The following is a 16,855-nucleotide window of genomic DNA, read 5'->3' on the forward strand; positions in this document are numbered from 1 at the left end:
GCCGCCGCGGCCCGACCGGCCCAGCCCGGCTCCCAGCATGCCCGGCCGCGCGCGCCCATTGGCCGCTCCCCATGCAAATGAGCCGCCGGCCTCCCCTGGGGGCGCGAGCGCGCACCGCCCAGTGGGACCGCCCCAACCCCCCTCACCCGGCACCCGGCTCCAGGCGGCCACCTGCTACCAGCCTTCGAGGCTGGCACGGGGGATGTCACCTTTTCTCCAAATGCACGTCCCCCGGCCTCCATCAAGGGCGAGAACGCATCCTTCCTCACGGACTAAGCAAACGCATCCTCTTCTGGGAAGACCGCTGGGATTACCCCCCCCAACACGCGCCCCTGCAGCCCCCATGCAGCCCTCAAGCTACTGGCCTCAAGTCGACTTCTGCCTTCACCTCCCACCAAACCGTGGGCATTACGCACGTGTCCATAGGACCGACCGACTCAGATATGAATCTATTAACGAGAAGGGGCATACCGCAGCTGGCAGAAAACTAATAATGACCCCCCTCACCAACTCTGGTCAGGCCCACCGTAAAAGCCCCAGGAAATGATGACTCAAGGCAGGGAGGCTGGGAACTCCAACAGGTCCCATAATCCATGAGGCACAGAGCCTCAGTTCCATCAGACATGCCTGAGGTTCCGGGTCTACCCAGGGTCAAGGAGCTCACCACCTCCCACCTTCTCAACTGAAACGAACCAAGTGACCCTGAATCGTCCCCCATGGTCTCAGTTCTACCCTAGGAGTTCTGCTCCCACCCCAATCCCTCAGTCAGTGCTGTCCAGGCCTAACGGCATGCCCAACAACATGGGGGTAGGAGGCATCCAGGAATGAGAGGGAAGGAAGAGGCACCCCAGGGAAACTGAGGGGAGAGCACCTTGGTTTTAGGGAGCCTCCCTCCCTAGGCTGCAGGACAGTGACCGTCACCCCACACAATACAATCAGGGTGTGCCAGAGTCTCTGAACACCTCCAGGGTTGCACAATGGTCTGCAGCGAGGTCTAGGGTAGAACCAGACCGCGCAGTGCCTTACCTCCAGGAGCCTCAGCTGTCCTCCTAGACCACTGGCTGAGCTTACAGACACCACTAGGCAGCTCACAATGCCAGAGAAGCAGGGGTCAAACCTGGCTTTGTCCTGCAGGGAACCCTCTGGCATGGCCTAGAAAATACAGACAAGCCCAAGATGGACCCACAGCTGCCCCTACACCTGAAGCACCTATCTGACACCCAGGGCTCAGCTGACTCAGCCCCTGGCTAGGTGTGCCGCCTCAGCCCTCTCCCATCTGTAAAAGGAAGGCATTGGGCTAAAGGCCCCTGGACAGCTTGTTCAAAATCACATTCCTTGGGGCACCTGGCTGGCTCAGTTGGTAGAGCATGTAACTCCTTTTTTTTTTTTTTTTACAGATTTTTTTTATTTATTTGACAGAGATCACAAGTAAGCAGAGAGGGAGGCGGGGGGGGGGGGGGGGTGGGGGGAGGGAAGCAGGCTCCCTGATGAGCAGAGAGCCCGACCCTGGGATCATGACCTGAGCCGAAGGCAGAGGCTTTAACCCACTGAGCCACCCAGACGCGCTCCACCCCTTATCAATCTTAAACTGCCCGCTTCCCTACAAGAGGAGCCAGTTGTCAGGAAAACACTACCTACAGAGCCCCTCCTGCTGTTCCCAGTGTCTCTGCACCAAAGTCAGTCACGGAGCCCAGTCCCTCCTAAATCGTGACCCTGTCCTCAGCCCAGCTAGCACCCGAGGTTCCAAAGAAGCAGATCAGAACCAACGGGGCCATCCGTGAGAATCTGTCCGTGCTTGATGCTAGAGGGTTCTCCCGGGTCTCCACTCTTGTGGACTGAGGAGGTGAGACCAGTCCTCATGGCCTGGCAGAGAACCCAGCCCTCAGGGCTCCAGGCAGGTCTCTGCAGGGGTGGGCGGGAACGCAAAAGGCCCAGCCCTCAGTGGGCTGGCCCTACTCCATCCTAGCTGGCCTTGGGAGAGAGAGGAGGTGGCTGGCTGGGACCAAGGGAACTGGAGACCCACCCTCCCGACTCTGGCTCTGGATTAAAGCAGCGCTGGAGGCGGGGTCGCTGGTGTGGGCCGGCAGGCGGGGGAGGGGAACCCTGCTCAGGCAGAGGTATTTCAAAAATTTGCTCCTTTTCCACTTAAACTCCCTCCCACTCCCCAAGCCTGTGCCTCCCAGAATGGCATTTCCGCTTTGTAATCAAGGCCCTGGAATCTGTGCCCCACTGTGATGGAAGGGAGGTAACTGGAAGGGGAGAGGAATGCCCACCCCCAGGTCTGCAGGTAGATGGGAGGGGGAGGGGCACCAACTGAGCAGACTCTGGCTGGGGTGTTTGGGGAACCCTCAGTGCCAAGAAGCTCTGACAGGGATTACAGCCCCCAGGACAGCCTCCATGCTGGCCCTAGATAAGGGCTCTAAGACCATGTGCTCATTTCATGCCCACAGCAATCCTGCAAAACAGGCTTCATGATTAGCCCCATTTTCCTGATGAAGAGGTTGAGACCCAGTTTATGGCCCCTAGCCTCATCCTATTGGCTCCCAGCCATGAAGGGATCAGAGCTGGTGAACAGGGAAGGGACGATGAGGCTGCTAGACAGGTAGGGCTCTGGGACAGGGCAGGAAGGGAACGAAGGAGGGACTAGGGCTCAGAAAGCCAAAGAAGCTGTCACACTAAGAGACCCCAAAGGACAAGCAGCACTCCCCCAAACGTGGCTGAGTTCAGAACCGGGGCCCCATGCCCTCACTCCGACACGAAGGACAGGGCACGTGGGGGCGATGAGGTGGAGAAGGGACTGTTGGCTGGAGGCAGCCCGGCATCTCCTGCCTGCTGGCGGACTCCCAGTCCACGGGCTGGAGGGCAGATGTCACCAACCCCTCCCCTGGGGCCCAGAGCAGTGGGAAACACGGTGGGACCAGCACATGGGGGCAATGGCTCCCATCTGTCCATTAAAGTGCCCACAGGGGTGGGCGCTGCTGATGATCCCAGACCCTAAATGGAGAAGAGAGCTTGGAACCCTGCTCCCGCTCTCTGGGCCTTTGGGGTCCTCTTCTTTGGTCAGACCCGCCGCACGAAGAACTATTCTTGCTTTAGGGCCAACAATGTCTGTTGCAGTGTTCGTAAGAGCAAACAAAAGGGGGGCCTAACCTAAAGGTCCAACTGTAGGGGACTGCTTAGACGACCATGGCCTCTCCATGGAATACCGTGCGGCTATGACGGTGGCCACGTTCAAAGGACGAAATCACGCGAGAAGATGCTTGTGACGATGGGAAGTGGAAAGAGCAAGCTGAAATGGCTTGCGCGGTGTGACTGCAGGCGGCCCCTTTCCCAGCAGCGCGAGAGGGTGGCTGGATGGGTCAGCTGATGGCCAGCTCTGGAAGCGGCAGCAGGAACGGATTTCCTGAGGCCGGAGGTGAGTCCTGCCAGCCCTGGGGACAGGAAGAAATGATGTATCTGGAGGGCCACAGGGATTGACGCCGTCCCCCTGCGCTGGGCGCTCACACTGGCAAGCTCACAACCAGCCTGTGCGCCAAAGCCAGCGGCCATCGGTCCCGGAAAGCCAGGCGTCCAGCTGCGTCCAGAAACCCTGCCGCATACAGGCTGGACCCCCGCACATGGGCCGGTGGAACTGCCACTCCCCAGAGCCCCAGACAGGGGACGTGCTGGGCCCAGGTCCCAGCACCAGAACTGAGCTATGACTACAGCCCGCCCACCCAGTGACCCAGGTGTGTCCCCGCGGAAAAGCACCCCAGGTGACCCAAACGGGGCAGAGCACGTACTCCTAGGATGAGGTGGCAGATGTCCGACATGAAAAGCTTTCTCATTCTCCTCTGTTCTCTGAGGACAGAGTGACCAGTGGCCAGTGGGGCAGTTCATTCGTGGTCATGAGTGGGACTGGGGGAAGGTGGGCGGGGACACCAGCCTGGAGCCAAATGGCAGCCTGCCATCCTCTTCCACGTCCCTGCAGGCTAGCACCCGGAGACCTGGGTTCCAGGGTGAGGGCAGGGTGCCACCGCCAGGTGCAGGGACACAGCCAGTGCGGGCCGAAGGCTGACTAGCCTCCAGCTCCGAGCTCCAGACCTGGCTCCCAGCCATTGCAATGCCCCCGCTTCTCACAGCTGCCTCCCCTCCTGCTCTGGCTCTTTCAAGGAGGGAACTCGAAGGAACTCAATACTCCTCTAATTCTTTTACCGATGCTTTTCTAATTTGAAAATTAAAGAGCAGCAGAGGCACCTGCAGGGCTGTGCCTGCTTGGGAGAGGAGCTCTGTTCACAGCAGGCCCCACGCTGGAGCTGCTGAACCTTGCGTGGCTGGGCCCCGGAGCACTTCCCAGAGGCTTCCTGCCACACCCAGGGCACTGACTCCCAGGGGCCCAAGTCCCCTTTCTCCTCTGCACCCCTTCTCCCTCATCTTCCTCTGAGACCACCTCTCCCGACGGGATCCCCCTGGGTGCTGGCAGGCAGGTGGAGGCTTGGACCAAGAACCAGGCCCCCCAGGTGAGTAAGGAGAAGGTTAGGGCCTGGGTGCATCTGCCCTCTCTGCTGGGGCCAGAACACTACTCCCTGCACCCTCACTGCCCCCCCACAAACACTACCTGGGAGAGGAATGCAGAAGAGCCTGCAGGAGAAATGGGGGCAAGGGAGAGAGGAGCAAGGTCCTAGCTGGAAGTGGGGGATGAAGACAAGTCCCTGTCCCCAGCGAAAAAGCCTAGCTGCTGGTGGCTGCCCAGGCCTGGCTGACAGCCTGAGCCGGCGGGGACAAGGGTGCGGTCAAGAAGCCACCCCAGCTAGCCATCTGCTCTCGCCTCTCCCCATAGCAACCAGCCCCAGCACATCAGGGCAGTTGGAGGGGGATGACTTCAAATGCCATCTGCCAAACCCCCCGAGCCTACTTCCGCAGGAACACAGGTGCCCACACCCACAGAGACCCAGGAGGGGCAGAACAATGTGGCCCAGCCACTTGGGTGGTGGGCAGGGGGAGGCTCAAGGGCGCAGTGGAGTGACAGAAGGGGACTCTGGGGGTAGCTCCGGCAGGCAGGCACCAGGAAGGCGCTGCTGCTGCTCCCTCCCTGGACAGTACTGTTGGGGCATCCCACCCACCCTGCTCCACTCCAGTCCACAGAGAAAGGCTCCATGGACCGCAGGACAGCCAGACCCCAGTCCTCACCCAGCTGGAGCCCACAAGGACAGGGCCCGAGCCTGTAAATGGCTCCAGCTGGCGTGGGACTCCCAGCGTCCCTGCACCTTTCAGGGCCTTGCCTGGTGCCGGTGTTCAGAGTAACGACACCAGCCGTCACCAGGCTATGAGACTGCCGTGGATCAAGGCACCCTGGTGTCAGCAGCCCAGACAGGCACCTGCCGGTCACACAGCAGCCCCTCCGGTCACACAGCAGCCCCTCCGGGGCTGGCACGGGGCGGGGGCGGGGGGCGCTCCCTGGGGCACTCCACTAAGCCCTCCCAACTCTCCCAGCCTCCACTCAGGTGCCCTGAGCTTCCCGAGTCCCTGAACCACAAGAGGAATAAAACTTCCTCTGACACCCTTGGACAAAACCTTCCTGTGAAGCCCCATTGCCCCCACCTGGACCAGCCAAGGCTGGGGGCGCTGGCCGTCCGGGGAGGGGCCAGCTATGGGGTCTCTCACTGCCCACGTCACAGTGTGCCGGGGATGCCTTCAGCACCCGTCACTAGCAGCACAGAGCTGCCGTGAAATCGGGTCCCTGGCCTGGGGGAGGTGGGGGTGGGGGGAGACACATGCACACACACATGGGAACGCCTGTGGGGACGAGAGCCCTGGAGGGGACTGCAGCGGACCGCAGGGGACGGCAGGGGCTATGTTATACAAGATGCTGGGGGAGGGTCCTCTTTGAGAAGGTGGCATTTAACAGATGTGCGAATCTTCTACCAGACTCATTGTGCATTAAAAATAACAGTAAAGATTAGTAAAAATAGCACAGGCTCGTCAACGCCCTCTGTGTGAAGTGCTCTGGATGCAGGGAGCAGTTCTCAAGCAGCCCCTCCCCCATTCCTCGAGTAGGGGGGTGTCCACCACGCTGGGGCTCCCCAGAGTTGAAGTAGAGCAGCCCTGAGTGTCTGCCCAGTGCGGTGTCTCGGAACAAAGAGCAGCGAGCCCAGGAATCTGTCTGGACCCGAGAGAGTGGAGGGACAGGGGCAGCTCTCAGGTAAGGCTCCATCCTTTCCTCCCTCCTGCTCTCCTAGAGGTGTCTCCCTGCCAGGACCACTGGAATGGACTGGAGGGGGACTCCAAAACCTAAGACTCCAAATGGACTGTTCACGGGGGACTCCAAAACCTAAGACACTTCACCTCCGGGACAACCTAGAAAGAGGGAACACAAACCCCAGATACCTGGACAGGGCTGATCAGAAAGGTGTGGGGTCACACCACTTCCTGAACCAGATGGAACTTTGGGGGACCCAGGATCTGGAAGCGCAGACAACTCTCTAGGCACACGTGCTTGGATATCGGGTTTTATAAAATACTGAAATGGAGTATTACGCCAACGGCAATGCCAGTGTCCCAGTGCCTAAAAATACCCAGCATACAAAAACCAGAGGCAGATATCCATCAGCAAGAGGAGGGCTAAGTACATAATTTCATATTCATAAATGGAACACTACTCAACACAGCAGAGAGGAAAGAACTCTCGGTACACACTGCATGGATGAAAACAAGCAGACCTCCAAGAGCACATCGCTATATGCTTCCAGTTACAGAAAATTCGCGAACAGGGGTGCCTGGGTGGCTCCACTGGTGGAGCATCTAACTCTAGGTTTCCAGCTCAGGTCATGATTTCAGGCTCTGTGCTCAGCAGAGGGACTGCTTGGGATTCTCTCTCTCACCCTCCTACCACTCCCCCAACATGCATGTGCTAGTATGTTCTAAGATAAATAAATAAATCTTAAAAAAAAAAAAAAAAAGAAAGCTCAAGAACAAGTTAAACTAAGCCACAGTGTACAAAATCAGAACGCAGGCCACCTTACAGAGGGCTGGGGACAAGTGATTACAAAAGGGACACTTTCAAACTTTCTGAGATGATGGAGATGTTAATTATCCTGATTTGACTGATGGTTACATGGGATCTGCATTAGTCAAAACTCATCTAACATCTGTCCATTTCAATATATATAAAATATTCTTTAATAAAAAGAGTCTCACTGGTAAAAATTAAACAAAACACAGAGGAAAAAATACGTGGAATCAGGAATACCAAAAATAGGTATTGCAATCCTAAACCCACCGTGTTACCCTTTTTGCCCTGACTGTTAGGGAGCTTAAAGTTATGTATGTCTACCTTCCCCATACATTACATAATTCTGGATCTTTTGACCATCCCAGACTATTTGTGTCTTTCACTATAATCTGCTTCAAATCCTTCTTGGAACTTGGAGAATTTTAAATAATAAATTTAGATTACTGAAAAGCCCCTTCAGGCTCTAATCTCCTTTAGAGAAGGGATTAATTTTAGAGCTGCAACTTGTGACCATCCATCCGACCAGAGCAGGCATCCAACACCACCTCTACCACAGTCCTCAACCTGTCTCCGGCCATTTTTCTTTTTCTTGAAGGGAGGGAGAAAATGGCCCAGCAAATAGTGACTGAGAGTAAACCAAGGAAAACAATGGGGTTGGACCAGGATGCAATCAGAGCAGGCAGCTGTGACAAAGCCCGAGTCAAAGGCTGGGGAGGCGACAGCGACCCAGTGGTGAAGGTGACACAGTGGCATGCTGGGGGGTGGGGGGAGGGGCAGGAGCCCAGGCACCCCTGACGAGGGAGCACAGCCTCATGCCTCCTTCCTACAGAGGAGCAGTCCCTTCCTGAGCAGGTGGCCCCAGATCACACCTGAGGACAGACTGCAGGGCCCCAGGCTTCTACCGCCTGCTGGTCTGTACCCACTCCTGGTGGCATCCAGCACAGGGCGTGCCCACCTGGCCTGGGGCCCGGCAGGCCAGCTGGTGGCCATAACAGAGGTCACTGTGTGTCAGTGGGATGAGGACAAGTACCGGCCATCCAAAGCCCAAGAGGCAGGGGTCCTGTAGGCAAGGGGAGCAGGCGAGAGTCTAGGGTCACCCCATGCCAAGGCCTTGGCAGGAAACACACCAAGCAGCCAGTAGTGCAGAATAAAGATCATAACCTCAACCAAAGGAATTGCTATGACTTATTACCCTCTTACTAAAGCTTTCTGCAACCCTTGCCAAGTTCTCACAAAACTCCATGAGTTATTGTGGTTAAGCTCCCTGTAATACAGATGGGGAGACAGGCTCAGAGGGCTTCAGTAAGAGCTCAAGGTGTAGACAAGACAGCACGATTCATTCTGGAGCCCTTGCCCTCAACCCACCCTAAGTACCCTCCGTCCCGAAGCAGCCTCTCTGGGAACCCTCATTCGGTCCCCAGCCAGGCCTCCAGGACAGCAGCAGAGGCGCCCAGCTCTATGTATGGGGCCAGGCTGCCTGTCCGCGGGGCTCCCCATACCCCACTGCCTGCTCTGCAGGTAGTCAGGGCCCACTAGGGCAACGGGGCAGACATAGGAGAGCCAAGCAGGCCCGAGTCCGACCTCAAGGAAGCCTGCAGCCTGGGGAGGGAGCCTGACACAACAAGATAACCCCAACAATAAACACAAAATCACAGATGTGAGTCCCAGAGGGCTTTGCAGAATGGTGCCCTCTGCCTGAGCACTTGAGGGTGAGCAGGAGTGAGCAGGAGTGACCTGGTGAGCAAGGCAGTGGCTGGAGATCACTTCCTACAGAGGGAGGGCCAGGCAGAACCATGGCCAGGTAGGAGGAGGGGCAAGCCAGGAGCTTTGGAGACTGACCAGAGGACTTTGATCTAAGACCTGGCCTCCTCCACTGTCCTCTTCTGAGCCCAGTCCATCAGGCCTCAGCTGTCCACAGCCTGGAGCAGTGAACCCAACGCAGAGCCTCCCAGCTTCCTGGCCAGCTCTCCCATCACAGCACCGGCGGGCATGGAACCAGCGACCCCTGGTTCCTGGGATCGCTGGTGGATCAACCAGGTGCCACACCTGGTCCATTGATCTCCACCAACTGCAGCAGGGACCTCACGGGGCTAGATCCACCCTGCCGCGGAGCTCACAGTGCTTGGGGCCAGCTGCCTGGCCTCTCCGAGTCTCAGCTGCCTTATCTCTCCAGGGTGCCGAAGGGGTTACACAAACTCATACTTGAAAAGCCACAAGCAGAGGGTCAGGCTCTTAGCAGCCTTGGCCTCTGCAGACAGCTCAACAGGCCGCAGCCCCCACAATTAGAGAGGCCATGCAGGATGATGCTCACTTTCCGACTCTGCGTCCTGGCAGACCCGGCTCCCACCCCGACGTCGTCTCTCAGTGGCCACGAAACCCTGGCGAGACACAGGTCCTCCTCGACCCTGTGAAGCCTAGAGCCCAGCTCCTGGCATGCACACCAGCACCTTCACTCCTTGAAAGGACCCACTGGCAACCAGTAAAGGAGCAGAAGGAAAGATAGTATTAATTTTAAAAAGGAAAATAAAAAGTAATAAGATTAAATGAATAAATAAAATACAAAGGAGCAGAGAGGTTAGCATGGTCGTGTCCATTTCACAGACAGGAAAGGAGTGGCAGGAACAGACATCAGGGGACTTATCCACAAGCTGGAAGCTGGGCTCTTGCCTCATAGTGCCGGGGGCAGGCAGCACCTTGTCACTCCTACACATAAATCATGCCAATGCCCACCAGGGTTCTCGGGGGGTGGCACAGCGGTTTGCCTTTCAAACGCTTCCTGCCTGACCAGAGGGAAGAGACAGGCCTGGGGTGCCAGATGGCCAAGCCCAAGAAGAAGGCCAATGTCAGGGAGCAGCCAGGAAGTAAATCTCCAGGTGCTATGTGGGCCCTTCCCTCAGCTCAGGGAAGAGGAAGGAGCAACTGAGCAGGGATGCAGGGTACCCCCGTGTGCCCTCCCGCCTCTGGGCCCCAGAGCCCATGTGGGTCAAATATCAGAGTGAGACCAGCTAATCCCTGCCCAAGTCCCTGCTCTAAGAGGAAGTCACTCCTGGCTCAACCTGGCCCATCCCAACCTTTTCTCTCCCTGCCACCACCTCCCATTCCATTCTGAAGCATCTCATAATTTATATGGGCCAAAGTGCCTGCGTCAGCCCCATCCAGGAAAAGACTGCCCAAATGAATGGGTGTGCTTAAAACCCAAACACATCCGTGAGGACCACACGGGCAGTCACCATTCTGGCTTAAGGAGGCGGCTTAGCCTGGAAGCCTCCAAGGGGCCGCACCACTCACAAGCACATGAAAGCAATTTTCAGAACATTTCACAGAAGGTCCAAAAATGAATCTCTCCTCCCCACCCCACCAGCTTATACCCTGCCCAAGGTCCCAGGAGAGGGCCAGGGTATTCTGACGACCCAGACACTAGGGGCAGATGGTGAGACCCCCATTCACCCCCTGCAGAACTCCCAGGGGCTGCAGCTCTAGGCAGGAGTGAGCGGAGTGACTTGGAGCTGATAGTGGTGTGGATGGACTGGGCAGACCACGGCTTCAGGTCTATACAGCAGGTGTCCACAGCAGAGGGCCTAAGTTAGACCACACCCCCTGCCATACCTCGCCCTCTACAGAGGGGGCCACTGAGGTACAGAGCCCAGGACGGCTGCCCAGAGTCCTGTAAGGCAAGGGGTCTGGCTGCCATCCTGGACTCTGCGTCCAGACTATGACTGTGGACGCAGACCTCCCAAACTGAGACCATTCCAGCTTGTGATGTGGCCTGAGTCACATCCCCTGTTCACTACTGCCCTAGAGCCCCAGGCCCTCAAGCAGGCTCAGATGGTCCACTTCCCCTCCAGCCAGTGCCTACAGGGTCACAGCCGGTCCCTTGATGCCCTGGGCCAGAAAAGATCCAGAGCTTTGCAGGACAGCGGAGCAGGAAGGAAGGAGGCTTGACAGGCATTTTCTGTCTTCTTTCTTTCTTTTTAAAGATGAGGCAGTTATGCTCTGAACCAGAGCAGGTGTTGGGGGATTCGGGGGCGGGGGAGGGGGTGGAGTTCACCTCGGCACAGTCTGGGAGACTTACTTTTTTCATCTGTAACTCTGCATTAGCGCTCTGGGGGCGGCAGGAGCTGGGGGTCTCTGGTTCCATAATACCAGTGCTTTGCACTTACACAGCTCCTCCGCTCTCTACACCCTGCAGGATGGTTGGCCAAGAGGCCACTGCCCTGCCAGGTAGCCCCTCCTGTCTGCCTCACCCTAAGAGTGGGGTCGAGAGTGAGGAGCAGTCTCAAAAAGGAGGTCAGGTGGGCAGGCGCAACGGCCCACCGCGCCTTCCTGTCAGAGGGAAGAGACCCGGAGTCAGCAGAAACAATGGCTGAAAGCCACCTCTCTCCAGCCTGCAGGTGGCGCCCCTTCCGTGAAGGGTCCGGGACTTGGGTCCCTACCTCAGTCTGTCCATCTGTAAAGCGGGCGGGGGCCTGCACCTGAGGCCTGCTGACTGGGGGTGGCCACGACCGCTTGACACCCTCAGGAGGCGGCACCAAAGCCTCCAGATGCAGGCCTATGCCCGGAGCCATGATGGCCTGGGCACTGGCCAAGCCCGCCGGGCTGGGCCAGAAAGAGGGGATGACAGGCGAGAGGAGAAGCCCCCTTGGCTAGGAGGAAGGGCTGGTCCCAGCACCCAGAGAAAAATTTCCTGGGAAAGTGAGTGCATCAGCCTTTCTGGGGGCAGGCACAGATCCGCACTCCGACCAGCAGTCAGTCCTGGGGGGCGGGCTGTCCCGGGAGAGATACGGAGCCGGCCCCAGGCCTGACCATCCCGGGGACGTCCCTGGAGCACACCAGGGCAGCTATCCCGGGTGGTTTCCTGTGGGCAGCATAGACCTCCCCCCTTCACCCGGCCCAGTCGTCCTGGAGGGGAGTTCCTGGCGAGAGACACAGACCTCTCCCCACTAGGCCTGGCCATCCTGGTGGGGGAAGGGGTTCTGCGGGACAGCACGAACTCCGGCCTGGCCCAGCCGTCCCAGGGTTTTCACTGGGCCAACAAAGGCCCCCGCGAAGCCGGCCGTCCTGGGGGGCTCCCGAGGGGAACAGCACGGAGCCCAGACAGAGCCGGCTCCTGGGAGATGGAAAGAAAGGCAGAGGCAGAGAGGCCGGCTTGGGGGAGACGCCCCCACGCTAACTCCCATGCCCGGCCCGGGAAGGCCCCAGGTGGGGTGACCCCCGCCCTAATGTCCGGAGCCCCCGCGGCATTAGGCCTGCAGCGGGCGGCGCGAAGTCTCAGGCCCGGCCAGGAGCACCAGACCCGGGGTCCCGGCCGGCGGTCGGTACTCACCGGCACGGACATCTTGGCCGCCGCTCCCGGGCCCCGGGCGGGCAGCGGCGCCGGCAGGCTGGGGGCTCCGGTCCGCCGCGCCGCTCAGAGCCCCCCGCGCGGGGTCCCGCTGCTCTCCGGGTTCCCCGCGGGCTCCTGCGCGCTCCCGGTAGCCGGACTGTCCGGCGGCTCCAGCCCGCCCCGCGCATGCGCCGCCTCGCGCCGCCCCTCCCCCTCCCGTCTCCTCCCCGGGGGCCGCGTTAAAGGCGAGGACCCCGGACCGCGGCATTTTTCTGTCGGCCCAACGCGGCGAGGAGGCTCGGTCTCCACCCCTCACCCAACCTTCAAGGGCCACCTCGAGTCGCGCCATCTCCTGCTCTCCCACCGGGTTCTGGAGACCAGAGCCCCCACCCCCCACATTGGCCAACCCAGGATGCTGGGCGCCTGCCCTGCGGTCTGGCGGGGCTCCCAGTCCCTGTGCATGAAGGCGATTGCAGGTCAGCCTCGCGGGGCTCCTAGAAACCGTCCCCGCTCCTCCCGCTGAAAGCCCAGAGACCCGGGCACCCCCACGCTGCGCTGCCCAGACCTCCTCCGCCCGCTGTGTCCTCCCCCTCTGCCCCTCCCTCGGTGGTGGGGAGCTCCCGACTGCCTGGGAACAGCCTAGCGCATTGTCGGGTCATCTGACAAATAGAGCTGACGGATAGAGCTGGACTGGCTTTTAGGGAGGATCCTGCCTCCCCATAACCCCCACTCAAGGGCCACCCGCCGTCAGGCCACCCAGGGCCAAGGGCTAGCCCTCAGACGCTGGAAGATGGGCCTTAGCGGCCCCAGCCTTTCCTCTCCAAGGTTAAGCATTCCCAGTTTCTTCAGCCGTTCCACATCTGCCATGGTGTCCACTGATAGCGGCCAGACCTGTGCGCCCTAATTTCCCACCCCCTGCCAGGTGGGCCTTGCTATTCTCATGTTACATTTAATAAACGGAGGCTCTGCTACCAGAAGGCAGAACCAGGAGTCTGACCACTTGGGTCCACCACTTATGGTATACAGCCCATCCCTGTTCCCTGGTGACCCTTCCTGGGCAAAGCTGCACCCAGAGAAAGGGCTGTTACCGCCCAGAAAGGATGAGTGAGCACGTACACCAACGAGGAAAGGTAGAGTGGGCTCCATGAGGCGGGCTGGCCACAGATGTACTTCATGGTAGGACCTGGGGGACAGTGCTCAGGCTCTCAAAGAGGTCTGTGGGAGCAAGTGCCCAGGGCTACAGGCTCTTCCATCCACTAGGTGTGCAGTGCCAAGAGTCCTAAGGTCATTGAACAGAGGGACAAAGTCCAGGGGAGAAGAGCTTCCTCAGAGACTCAGATCCGGCCCCAGGTACCCAGGCCTCAATGGCAGATCACCTGTTGGGGTTTAGGAGGCTTTCCAGCCTTCTTCCCCCAAGAGGTGGGGCTGCCTTCGTCTTCTCTAGGATGCTCCTAGGAAAGTCCTAACAGCAGGCCCCAGCAATGAGAGGGGTACTAGATGTGCAAGAAAGGGGGGAAATCGAAGCCTGCTATGAAGCCCAAGTCCCGATTCTAGGACTGATGAGCTGGGGTCCCTTCCTGCTCCACCTAAGCAGGGTTGTCCACCCCTTGAAGCAGGCGTTATCAAGTATGTGCCTCAGTTTCCCCAGCCCCGGTACTTGGTAAGGCATTGCTGGAGGGAGCAGGCAGGGCCACTGCAAACAGAGGGGGTTCTGGGCCGACAGCTGCCACCTCCTCAAAGGGCGCTCTGTGTGTGTGTCTGGCAGGCAGCCCTGCCCGTGCCCACCCAACCGCATCCAGCTGGCACTGGGGCTCCTGAGCTGGGAGCAGCAGCTCAGCCTGGCGCCTGGGCTCCCAGCCACATGCGCCCGCTGTCTCAGAGGCCCCCACTGCCACCCTGGCCCCTCCCTCCCTGAGCCCAGGCTGCTCCTCCTTCCTTCTCTCCAGCTTTGGCTGGATTCTTTTCGCCCACTGTTTCTGTGTTCTTTCCCATCAGCCCCTTCTCTAGGAGCCCAGGCCAGAACGGGGCATGTGGTGGGGAAAGACCCCCTCCACACCCCTGAGTATAGGGAAATGGAAATCCCGGGGAGGGGTGGAGCAGGGGTCATGACCTCCAAACTGTCTAGCCCCTGCCTCCATCCGGTCCCCAACAATGGCTTACAGCTGCTTGTTCGGGGATGGTGTCACTAACTCATCCCTTAGCACAGGAAGAGGGATCTCTGGCCAGAGCCTCACTTATTCCAAGGCAGGGATCCAGCACTCTGGGAAGGGGGTTGTCCCCTCCCACCCCGACTTCATTCCCCCATTCCCCAGCAGGCAAATGATCCCAGCATGACTCAGTCCCACGGAAGACAGGCTCTGGAGGCCTCACAACTAGCAATTCACACCAGAAGGAACAGCTGGAGTGCCTGACCAGTTGCCAGCACTCTGAGAAGATCCTTGAGGGCCAACCAGGGCCACAGGGAGACAACAATTATTGTTGTTCCTGGCGCTGGGAGGGAAGGGAATTTGGACCCGGCCACAGAGTAAATCTGGACAGAGGAAAGCTTCATACTCAGGTGACTGGACACCGAGGCCTCGCCGCATCTAGAAGGCCGAGGCCTGGGAGGTGGCTCCTTCTCCCCACGCCCACGCAGGTAACCAGGGACCTAACAGAGGGACTCCAGGCCCAGGAGAGCACAGTGAGCCTTTTGGGGCACTTGTGGTCCCCGTGTGATAGTCCTACATTAGCACTGTGCTTTTTGTCACCATTGATGAACTGACATCAATACACCCTCATGGGGTGCCTGGGTGGCTCGGTGGATTAAGTCACTGCCTTCGGCTCAGGTCATGATCTCGGGGTCCTGGGATCGAGCCCCACATCGGGCTCTCTGCTCAGCAGGGAGCCTGCTTCCTCCTCTCTCTCTGCCTGACTCTCTGCCTACTTGTGATCTCTCTTTCTCTGTCAAATAAATAAATAAAATCTTTAAAAAAAAATTTAAAAAATACACCCTGATTAGCTAATATTTAATGTAATAGTTTACACTCTGTTCAGACTGCCTTAGTTCCACCCCCCCTGTCCTTGTCCTTTTCCTGTTCCCAGATCCCATCAAGAATCCCACATTACATTTAGCTGTCATGTCTCCTTAGGCTCCAATGGGCTGTGGCCATTTCTTAGACTTTCCTTGCTTTGGATGACCCTGCCACTCTTGATGAGTACTGGTCAGGGATTTTGTGGAATGTCCCTCGACTGGGATTTTCCTGGTGTTTTTCTTATGGTTAGACTGGGGTTACAGATTTTTGGGAAGACTTCTGAAGTAAAAAATCATTCTCGCCACATCATATCAAGGATGGATACTGTCAATGGGACAACTTACTATAGTTAGTCGGCCTTGATCATGAGGCTGACACAGCATCTGTCCGGCTTTCTAGTCTGTACTCTTTGGAAGGAATGAGGATTTATGCTCCATCTCCTGAGCACAGAGTATCTACATAAAAGCGCTGGGAACTCTTCTGTGGGAAATGTCTCTCTTCTTTTTTTTTTTTTTTTAAGATTTTATTTATTTATTTGACAGACGGAGATCACAAGTAGGCAGAGAGGCAGGCAGAGAGAGAGAGAGAGGAGGAAGCAGGCTCCCCGCTGAGCAGAGAGCCAGATGTGGGGCTTGATCCCATGAACTGAGCCGAAGGCAGAGGCTTTAACCCACTGAGCCACCCAGGCGCCCCGGAAATGTCTCTCTTCTTCATTTATTTATTTGCTTATATCAGTATGAACTCATGGATATTCATTTTATACCTTGGGTTATAATCCAATACTACCTTATTTTTTTTGCAAGTATTGATCTTGCTTGGGCAATATGGAGTTCTTTCAGTTGGTGCATCAGATTTTCTCAAGAGAATCTAGAAACCCAGATTGTTTTTTTAAAATCGTTGGATTTTGGGGCGCCTGGGTGGCTCAGTGGGTTAAGCCGTTGCCTTCGGCTCAGGTCATGATCTCAGAGTCCTGGGATCAAGCCCCGCATCGGGCTCTCTGCTCAGCGGGGAGCCTGCTTCCTCCTCTCTCTCTGCCTGCTTGTGATCTCTCTGTCAAATAAATAAATAAAATCTTTAAAAAAAAAAAATCGTTGGATTTTGAAATGTTGACTGAGTGAGCAAACAGAATGCTTTCACAGGCCAACCCCAGGCAGCTCGTGGCTCCGGTGTCAGAGTACCTGGTTTGAGTCCTGCTTTGCTGCTTGCTCCTGAATCATTTTGGGCAGGTGCATGCGTTCATCTGTCTGGGGCTCTGTTTTCCTCATCTGTGAAATGGGAGGATGATACTTCCTGGGTGGTTGAGAGGATTCAGTTGAATGACTGAGGGAAAGTTTGGGGCACTGGAGCTGGCGCAGAGCCCTTGCTTTGTAAACGGCAGGGACCATCATTGCCACATGCACGAGCCAGGCAGCTTCCTATGGAGAGCAAGATCTGGGCTTGTTTGAAGGAGACCTAGAAGAAGCCTTTAGGGTTGGGGGTGGCCAAGGGGACCCCGTGAGCTCTGGAGTGGATGAGAACAGGGACTACCAC

Source organism: Enhydra lutris, unplaced genomic scaffold, assembly GCF_002288905.1.
Source record: "Enhydra lutris kenyoni isolate GAN:26980312 unplaced genomic scaffold, ASM228890v2 scaffoldscaffold30, whole genome shotgun sequence".
Classification (NCBI taxonomy): domain Eukaryota; kingdom Metazoa; phylum Chordata; class Mammalia; order Carnivora; family Mustelidae; genus Enhydra; species Enhydra lutris.